The sequence below is a fragment of the Phyllostomus hastatus genome, unplaced genomic scaffold, assembly GCF_019186645.2.
Source record: "Phyllostomus hastatus isolate PE091 unplaced genomic scaffold, TTU_PhHast_1.1 phas_contig_113, whole genome shotgun sequence".
Taxonomy (NCBI): Eukaryota; Metazoa; Chordata; class Mammalia; order Chiroptera; family Phyllostomidae; genus Phyllostomus; species Phyllostomus hastatus.
In genome coordinates, this window is record NW_025333530.1 from 3,021,395 (window position 1) to 3,031,464 (window position 10,070).

The 10,070-nt window shown below is 43.9% G+C and overlaps 1 pseudogene; it reads right to left on the reverse strand.

The window, feature by feature from the left end:
• Nucleotides 1–9,049: 9,049 nt before the first annotated feature.
• LOC123817491 lies at nt 9,050–9,466 on the reverse strand (annotated as a pseudogene).
• Between the last annotated feature and the right edge of the window lie 604 nt (nt 9,467–10,070).

Below are 10,070 nucleotides of genomic sequence, written 5' to 3' on the forward strand. Positions count from 1 at the left end.
ACCGAATCACACGAGTTGTTTTGTTTTGCTTTGCTTTGCTCCTTACTTGTCTTCTCTTTCCTGCTCCAACTGTGCTGGAGCCAGAGGCAACTCAGTGAATTGAGCCTGGGGAAGGACCGAACTAAAGCATCAACAGGACCTCTTTCTCCAGCAGTGTCCCAGTCTGGGAGGGCTTAGCTGGAAAAAGGAAGAAACTGTGAACTGGATGAGAGGCTGGAAGTTATATATTAGACTGGCTTGTGCTTTCAATACCAGCAAAATGGAATTATTCATTAATACATAAGAATGACTTGATAAAGCTACAGAATTTACCCAAGATATCATCCAGAAGTAGAGAAGCAAGCTGCTCTGAATCTTGTTCAAAGGCAGTTGTGTGAAAGAATAAAGCTGCTTTCTCCTTGTGCCTTTCTCAGTTCAGCCCAAGAGTCCCGTGGGCTCTCCCCAACAGTGGGGCTAGTTTCATGCATGGCTTCAGGGGTGACCCTCACAGTCTGGCCTAGGGACAAGCTGAGCCCAGGAAGAGTATGCATTGTGACAGGGTCAGTGTGGCCCTAACTGCAGTCCCCACAGTCACTGTCCATCTTTTCTCCTCAGGACTGAGGCATTTTCTTCAGCCACCCAACATTCAGTAGGGCCTTTTCAGATCTGCCCCCTAAGACGAGGTAGCCAACTCCCTCCATGTAGAACTGAAGGCTCTCAACATGGTCTAGTTGACTTAAGTTTCCCTAAGTAAGTTGCAGCAGCTAAGTGACACTCCCTGGACCAAGATCTGTTTCAAGTGACCAGTACTTGAATGCTCCACCCTGAAAATTTAAAAAAACCTTTCTCAGTGAGCACCCTGTATATTTCTGCCTTAATAAGCTCCTGTTACACCTATGATTCCTTTAAGCAAGAAAAAAGAATATTGTTTTTAGTTGAGGGATAACAGATTGAGTAAATAAGAAGAGCTGGCCTAATAAAGAAAAGATGGGTCTTGACCAGGTGGCTCAGTTGGTTGGAGCATCATCCCGTCCACCAAAAGGTTGCAAGTTCAATCCCCAGTCCGGGCACATGCCTCGGTTGTGGATTCGATCCCCAATCGGGCATGAACAGGAGGCAGCCAATTGATCTCTCTCTCTCTCTCCCCCCACCTCCTTCCCTCCCTTTCTCTTTAAAATCAATAAATATATCTTTGGGTGAGGACTTAAGAGAAGAAGAAGAAGAGATGGAATCTAGACAAGCTATGAGAAGAGAGGGAGAAGGGAAAGCATCAAATCACATACTTGATTGTGGGACCACCCCCCACCCCGCCCTGCTTCCATCTACCTAACTTCAGTTCTCAAAAATTCATCATTTTTGAAACTGCTGATTCCTTTCCATATGGTGGCTAAAGAAGACAGGCAGCCTCTACTGGCTGTGACCCAAATGCAGCCCTGTTGGTCCCACGTCTGCTGATGAGTGTGCAGACGCTGAGGCCCTGTGCTATTTCTCTGCTACAGGAAGCGTGAGAACAACAGGGGTGTGTGGCTTCATCACAGCTTTCCAGGGCTCATTACATAAAAATAGCTCTAAACAAAGGTACATTAGAAAGCACTCACATTAACTATCAACTGCTAATGAGCACCTTTTTAAGACTGTCCTATGGAAAGCAGAGCTTGTCACCCAGTAGCAATTGTTCTTAAGATCAGCTAGGGAAAAGAGTAGCTTTTCCCTGAGAATCAGGGTGGCTTCCCATGGAGACGAATGTCACATGCTGCAACAAGTTTATTGAGGAGTCTCAATTGTTGGGATATAAAAAAAAAGAGACCTATTTTCCCCCAAAATTGCCACATGATGATACCACACCATACCCATCTTTCCATTGACTAGGTTCCATAACATTTTAGTCACTTTTGGTTTTCAAAAATTTCTTTCTTGAGACATTAGAAAAATATCTAGGAATCAGTTCTGTTTATTTTTAAACTTCAATTTCATCTATGATTCAAAGCTTTTCTCCTAGCTCCGTCCCTCCCCAGTCCTAATTCAGGCTCGCCGTATGGTTCTAGCAGCTTGTGGTGGAGGATGGGGCATGCCTGCCTCTCCCACACCTCCTTCCATCCCTCTTTCCAGTCAGGGAGGGCAAGGGGAAGAGAGAGAAACAGACATCTCCATCCTCGACTGAGTGGGGTCTCAGTTCTCTGCATCCAGGGCTCCTTCTCTAGGGCATAGACTGTGGGCTCCCTGTGGGCTGGACATCATTGCAACCCGCCCTTCTAATGAGCACTCCTCTCCCCAGCAACAACTCTGGGCCCCAGCTGTGATTTGGGCAATGCCCCCTCATCTTGGACGCCATCAGCCCATGCAGAAATCATCGTCCCTGCCTCCACATAGACGACCCATCTCTGTTTGGCAGTTCCCTCTACAAGGCGGTGCCCCTCTTGATTCTCTTTGTCCCTGGCTGTGGTAACACAGGCAAATTAACAAGCCCACTATTTAGGCAAAAACTCAACTAGGGGATAACATGCCAGTCTCCCTTTCTTCCTAACCCCTCTGCCCCATCTTTACAAGGGACCCTTCCCTCTTCGCTGCAGGGATGAATGACAACCATGCCCCATCACCTCTCTATACCAGCAGGTCTTGAGGGGAGAAAAATACCATCGCATCAGGTACACCACATCCCACTGCCCAAAGGCAGCCTCCCCAAATACTTTCTGTCTAGGAAGCAGAGAAGCAGGAGACAGGGAAAGGCAGTTGGGGGAACAGAGAGGTAACACTAAGCCAATTCTCTGAACTAGAATGTTTTCAGTAAGCTCTATGAATAAATGGCCATTGTCCATTTTTGGCAATTCTCTGGATTTAGGTTAATGGTGTTTGTGGACCTTTTTATTCCTAACTTTGAAATCTTAGGACAACAGAAAAATTCTCACATGACATATCCTGTCATGACAAATCCTGATGCCATAGTTGCCATGGAATAAATATATACAGTTTTCAACAATTCCAGAAAGACTGCAAATGTTAAGGATATTATATTCTAATACTCTTTTCCTTGGACAAGTAATTTGGCAATAGAGGAAGAAGTGATTGGTAAGGGCCCAGTGTGTAGAAAATAAAGCTCAATAAACAGAAGTTAGGTGTGTGTATACGTATATATATCTATATACATACACATACACTTAAATTGCATGTCAAACACATCATGTACTTGTGTTGGGAACAGTGGAGAATATATGAGATCCACTTATAAGAAGCCACAAACGTTTCTTCTGGGCTACAAATATTCAAGTGATTCAGCAGGGTTCTCATTATATACAATATCCATTGCTGTTGTTACAGAACAACAAGGGGCGCCTGGGACGATATACTATTACTGAAAGAAACTCCCAGGTCTGTTATGTCCGCCGTCTATAGGAAAGATGTCTCTCAATGCCAGAGATTCATGAAAAGGAAAGGAAATGTTTATTTAATGCTATACAAACTTAAAGTAGTAACCTGATGTCTTCATCAAAAATCCTAAAGTCCCTTAAAACACCCACAAACAAACACAGTCCTTCCTTCCCTCTTTGCCCAGTCCAGAGTACCGTATCTCAGAAAAGGAAATAGAAGTCCATGGCTCAGGCAGCCCTTGGTTCTTCCCAATAATCCGTGCTAGGCTGGTAGACCTCCCTCAATTCCTGGCACCCTCAGCTGAGTCGCCAGGATCTCCTCTAAAGCCGGGTGGTGGTTCCCCCTTCTAAAGCTGTGGGGGTCCCCACTCTGGCAAAGGCACGTGGTCCTCTCTCCAGGGCCAAGGGAGTCCCCACTCAGCCAAAACCACATGCTTCTCCCTCCAATAGCTGCCGTGTCTGGATTTAAATCCCCGCGCCAATCTTCCTCTGCAGCCCCATTTCTGACTCCTCCCACACTCGGCCATACTTGCCCTCAATCTGCTGTCCTTTCCAGCTTTTCTGGTCACCATCCTGGGTCTGGGCAGGTGTGGCCCCATGTCATGGAGACAATCTTCTCCAAGCTCCCACGCAGGCACTGTAACTCAGGGGACCTGCCCCCCAGTCTCATCTTGGGTGGAAGAGTCCCTTTCCATCCCCCTGGCCCAGAGCATGGCCATAGCTATTTAGCATATCTAAGTGACCAGCCAAAGGCTATAGGTATGTTAAATGACTATGCTATGGATTAGCTGCAAAGCTGCCCTGCATGTTCTTGCTCTGTGTGCCCCCTCCCCCAACTCACACCGGTGGGAGAAGGGGTGGAGACATCTTAAAATTTCCTGGACACCTTGAGTTCTGGACCCCATTTCAAATGCCCATTTGGAGTCCCCCTCTTGGCTGCACCCTGTAACACTGTCACTGCAAACCTCTCTATAACTGTATGTTCTTGCTTTATATTGGTATTATTCACACTTTCTGTTACTTTCATTTCTTTTCCTCTCGTTCATTTAGTCAACATTTATCAAGTACCAAAATATCTTTGGAAACAAAGACAAATAAAACCATCTCCTCCTTCAAGGAATTCCCATTCTAGTGGGAAAGCAGACACATAGATGAATCATTAAAATATAAAAGTGCAAGAATGGAGATTTGGCCAGCACACATAGTTGGCACTCAGTAAGCACCGGCTGAAGGAATAATGGGAAGGGAAACGGCACCCACACTCAGGGGAGATGTAGTGGGTGGGAGGCGATCAAAGACAGGACTGCCTGAGAGGTAGCATTGATGCCAAGTCATAAATGATGATAAACTGCCTTTTTCTATAACAATATGTCATGAACATTAATCTATGTCAACAGACATAGCTCTGAATTATCATTTTTAAAAGCAGCATAGCACACCGTAAGATAAATATACCATAATTTAACCATAGCTCACACATACATATGTGCAGGTTCCACTTTTGCACTACTTTAAACACTTAATGGCCACAGTTGAACACTTGTACAATTATTTTCTTAGGATATTTACAAGCAGAATTACCAGGTCAATGAATATGTACATTTATATTTTTGAGTGTCCTTTGGAAATGTACCAGTTTATACTCTCACCAAGGATGTCCATTTCCCAAAATTTGCTTTTTACATATATCAGTTTAATAGACATCTAGAGATCGAAGTAGAGGATGTTATGAACTGAACTGCAATTTCCAAAATTCCTGTATTGAAATCCTAACCCCCAGTGTGACTATATTTGGAGACAAGGCCTTTGGAAAGGTCAGTTGATGTTAAATGAGGTCATAGAAGTGGAATCCTAACCCACTAAGATGGGTGTCTTTATAAGAAGAGAGCCATGCAGGGTGCATGTACACAAGGTAAAGGCCAAATGAGGACACCACAAGAAAGCGGCCACCTGCTAGCCAAGGAGAGGGGCCTCAGGATGAACCAACCCAGCTGACACTTTGATCTTAGACTTCCTGTCTCTAGAACTGTGAGAAAATAAAATTCTGTTGTTTAAACCACCCAGTCTGTGGTATTTTGCTGTGGCAGTCCTAGCAAACTCATTCAATAGAAATGAGACCGAGACTGGAGGCAGTAAGCCCATTTAAGAAGGTGTGGCAGGAACTTGAGTGAGAAATGATGAGGCTCTGAAGTGAGACTGTGGGGGCAGGGGTACCAGGAAGGAGGGAAACTCAAGATATACTTAGGAGGTAAAGTCCAGTGTTGCTGAGTAATGATATGATGTAATGCCTTGGGAAATTTATCACTTAGAATGTGCATTTATTTTTTAATTTATTTATTTTTATTGTATTTTTTTCCATTACCATTTATCCCCCTTATACCCACCCTCCAACTACAATCACCACACTGTTGTCCATGAGTCCTTTTTCCTTTTTGCTCAATCCCTCTATCCCTTAACCATGCCCCGCCCTCCACCGGAGCTGTCGGCCTGTTCTCTATGAGTGTGTGTCTATTTTGTTAGTTTAGTTTGTTCATTAGAATATACAGATGAAAGAAATCATATGGTTATTTATCTGTCTCTTACTGGCTTATTTCATTTAGCATAATGTTCTCCAGGTTCATCCATACTGTTACAAAGGGTAAAATTTTCTTTTATACAACCATGTAGTATCACATTGTATATAAATGTCCCATAGTTGTTTTATCCACTCATCTACTGATGGACACTTAGGCTGCTTCCATATCTCAGTGATTGTAAATAGCTCTGCAATGAACATAGCAGTGCTTATGTTCTTTCAAATTAGTGTTTCGGATTTCTTCAGATAAATTCCCAGCAGTGGAATTGCTGGGTCATAGTCAGTTCCATTCTTAATTTTTTGAGGTATCTCCATACTGCTTTCCACAGTGGCCACACCAATCTGCATTCCTACCAACAGTACAAAAATGTTCCCCTTTCTCTATGTCCTCACCAGTACTACATCTGATTAGGGGTTAATATCTGAAATTTATAATGAACTTATAAAACTTAACACCAAAAAACCAAACAATTAAAAATGGCAAAGGACCTGAATAAACACTTTTCCAAAGAGGACATACAGATGGCCAACAGATAAAGGAAAAGATACTCAAAGTCACTAATCAGAGAATTGCAAATTAAAATGACAATAAGATATCACCTCACACCGACCAATAGCTATTATCAAAAAACGAACAAGTGCCGGTAAGGATGTGGGGAATGTGCACAGATAATAATAACAGAGAATAGAAATCAAAAAGTCTTTTTTTAAAAGTGTATGTTTAGCCCTGACTGGTGTGGCTCAGTGGATTGGGTGTCATCCCACAAACCAAAAGGTCGCTGGTTCAATTCCCTGGTTGGGAGTGTGCAAGAGATGATGTTTCTCTCCCTCTCTCTTTCCCTTCCCCTCTTTCTTAAAATAAATAAAATATTTTAAAAAATAAATAAAAGGTGTGCATTTATTTCTTTTCACAAAAGAAGTGGCTTTACAGAGAGGGAGGGCCAGTGTGATAGCTCCATGGAGTCATCAAGGACACTGGTTCCTTCCATGTTTCTCTGGCTTTCCTTAACATTTCTCTCCTGGACCATGATGGCTGCCAGAGCTCCAGCCATCATGTCTACAATGCAAGCAGAAGGAAAGAGGAAAGAGAAAAATTTACTCTATTTTTAAAAGCTTTCTGGAATTTCCTCTCAATCAGTTCCAATAAATCTCAATATCAGGAACTTAATCCTATGGCCAAGACTTATTACATGAGATTAAGTATGATCTGGTCTAATGTTGGTAGTTTTTTAAATTAAGAAAGAAGAAAAGAAGCCACATTGGTAACTAGCAACCGGTAGACTCTGCTGTAAGAGGGGAGCACTGCTAAATAAAAACTACTCATATTAACACAGCTGCTAATAAAAACAATGGTTTTGCCCAATAAACAAGAAAATCACATTCTCTAGCTGCTCACGCTTACACCAGCACAACCACATCCCACTTCCACACACTATTTTCTATAAATTCTCACCTTTCACTTTTTCTGTAACCAGTTTATTAAGCAAACTGAACTTGAAGGGGTAAAGAAAAAGCTTTCTCCCACTGCTGCCATCAATCTGCTTACTTAGATCTCTCCTCCCTGTCTCTTTATGATAAGGCAGGTCTCATATAGCTCTTTGATTTATTTGGGAATGAAAATGTCTGGTCCACCTCAATCAAATTTAAATCTGTCTTCCAATTGCATATTGTTCCCTTCCTAGTTACTTCAGATCTGACTGAGGGTTTGAGACCCACCACAGGGAAGGGGGAAGCATTCAGAGTCTGCTCTGACTACGCTTCTGACTTTTTTGCTCCTTTCCCCTGCCACCCCAAGTTCTGATGCTTCAGGCTCTTCCCCGGGACAGTGTCACGGACGGGGGGATTAGAGAAAATGGAGCTGAGATCTAAGTGGCTAGGGCTGTCATATTCTGGTTACTGGCAACTTGTTATTACAGGCATTGAAAAGTGGGCCCTCTCCGCCCTGGCCAGGTAGTTCAGTTCGTTAGAGCGTTGTCCCGATATGCTAAGGTTGTGAGTTCAGTTCCCAGTCAGGGCACATGAATGCATCAATAAGTGCAACAACAAATTGATGTTTCTCTCTCTCTCTCTCCCCCCTTCCTCTTTCTCTCTAAAAATCAATAAAATAAAAATAAATAGAGTTTAAAAAGAGAAAATGTGGGGCACATTTGTAGGTCCTGCAAAAATAGAGCAACCTGTGGCAACTTTGCACTATTCTTTCCAATATGGATTATTTCTCTGGCTCAACTTTGACCCTTGTGCCCCACCTCAACTCCTCAATGGCACCCAACAATACACCACAGCCACTTTCTGTGGAGGACCCCTCACTCTGGTCAGCAGCCCCAGGGCCAGGGTTGGCTCTTCCCTGGCAGCCACCTGGCCTGAGGGGACTCACACAGTTTTCGTCTTTCAACGAAGGCTGCTTTCATGACCTGCTGCCAGAGGGCAGGCAGTTTCAGCCAGCTTCCTGTCTTCTGGACAGGGAGCAGTTACCTTTTTTTCTTAAATTTTGCTGGGACATGTAAAGAAGTTTTATTTATCATGTATGCTAATATTTGCATTTACTTCAGACCAGAATCACAGAGAGGAGTGCAGGCAGCTATTGCAGGGGTCGGGGGCTAGCACAGCATCTGGAACACAGTCGGTTGTTCAGTGAGGACTTGTCGTTATTTCTGTGCCAACTTTCAGGACATTAAACTGACAGTCACTTGCTACATCGGTGCCTATTTTGAATGTTATACTATAATTTGAGCAATGACGTGTTTTATTCTACTTTTTGCTTGTTTTTTTAGGAGTTTTTTTTGTTGTTGTTGGTGTGTGTGTGTGTGTGTGTGTGTGTGTGTGTGTGTGTGTGTGTGTGTTTTCAGTTATCTTTAGAGCAGGGTTATCAAACTCATTTTCACCGGGGGCCACATCAGTCTCGCGGTTGCCTTCAAAGGCCAAATGTAATTTTAGGGCTGTATGAATATAACTACTCCTTAACAATTAAGCGAGAGCTCAGTGCTGCAGCCAGGCAGAAACAAGGTGCCAGGCTGGATAAACAAGGTGGAGGGCCGGATTCTGCCCGCGGGCCTTGGGTTTGCCACCTGTGCTTTAGAGGTTAGGTGGTAGGGCCCATCTCTCCTCCTCCCACAACAGAATAGTGTTCTTGTCAGAAGTTCCTGAGACAGCAATTCCAGCATGCAAAGTGTGAAGGGACACAGCCGGGAAGAAGAGAAATGGGAGTCATCATCAAAGCATAATATTCTTCATCGTTGTTGCTCCTAGCAGCCTGCAGGTCCTCTTGTCCTTTTCGCCACCCTCTCCATTAAACCTGTTAACACGTGGGATCCTCACTTGCTTCACCCGGTGCTTTTACCAGGTTCTCCAGCAGCACGCAGCAGCAGCAGGCAGTGCGAGGTCAGTGGACCTGCTTGGCCTTCTGCAGCTGCTTCTTGATCCTTCGGGTGGCCTCACAATGGTCCTCCTTGTCGTTGTGCTAGTCCTGGGTCTTACTGTTTCTAACACAGCCTGTAGCGGCGGTGGTGGAGCACGGGGTGCTCTGGTTCAGGTGTGCCCTCAGACTCATGGGGATCTGTTTTAGCACCTTCCAAAAACTCTCACCGTGCTCCAAATCTACAGCCGTTCCAGGATGGACCTAGGTATTTCCACAGCTAAGTAAGCCTCTAGCCAGGGAGTGAGATGCCAGTTTCCCTTCTTGCAACTTCCAATTTTTCCTCTTGGAAGTCCTAACCTCTGAGCCTTTTCCTTGAAAACTTCTATCACTTGGCTGGAAGGGGAGAAAGAGGACAAAAAAAAAACAAAGCCTTCTTCACTCTTACAGATTCTTTAAGTGAATCTTTTTGACACTCCTTGTCTCCTCCTACACAGACTGGGGGTGAGTGATAGATACCTTTCTTCCACCTTTGTGTAGGTCCTGTATGGGCAAGTCTAACATCTCCTCTTAGAAAGTGAGAGAATACCTCCCCCATCATCTTTAGCTGTGAGGCTTTGGCTGAAATTAGGAGGCAAGGGCATATGTCCCCTTTAACAACCTATTTATTGTATTTGGAAGAAAAACTTGACAGTTCTTTCCAAGAGTGAAGAATCATTTTCTCTGTTTCATTTGATCTTAGCTACAGGGTGGCTGGAAGTCCTTTAGGATATTCATCATTTTCTTTAGAGAATGGGGA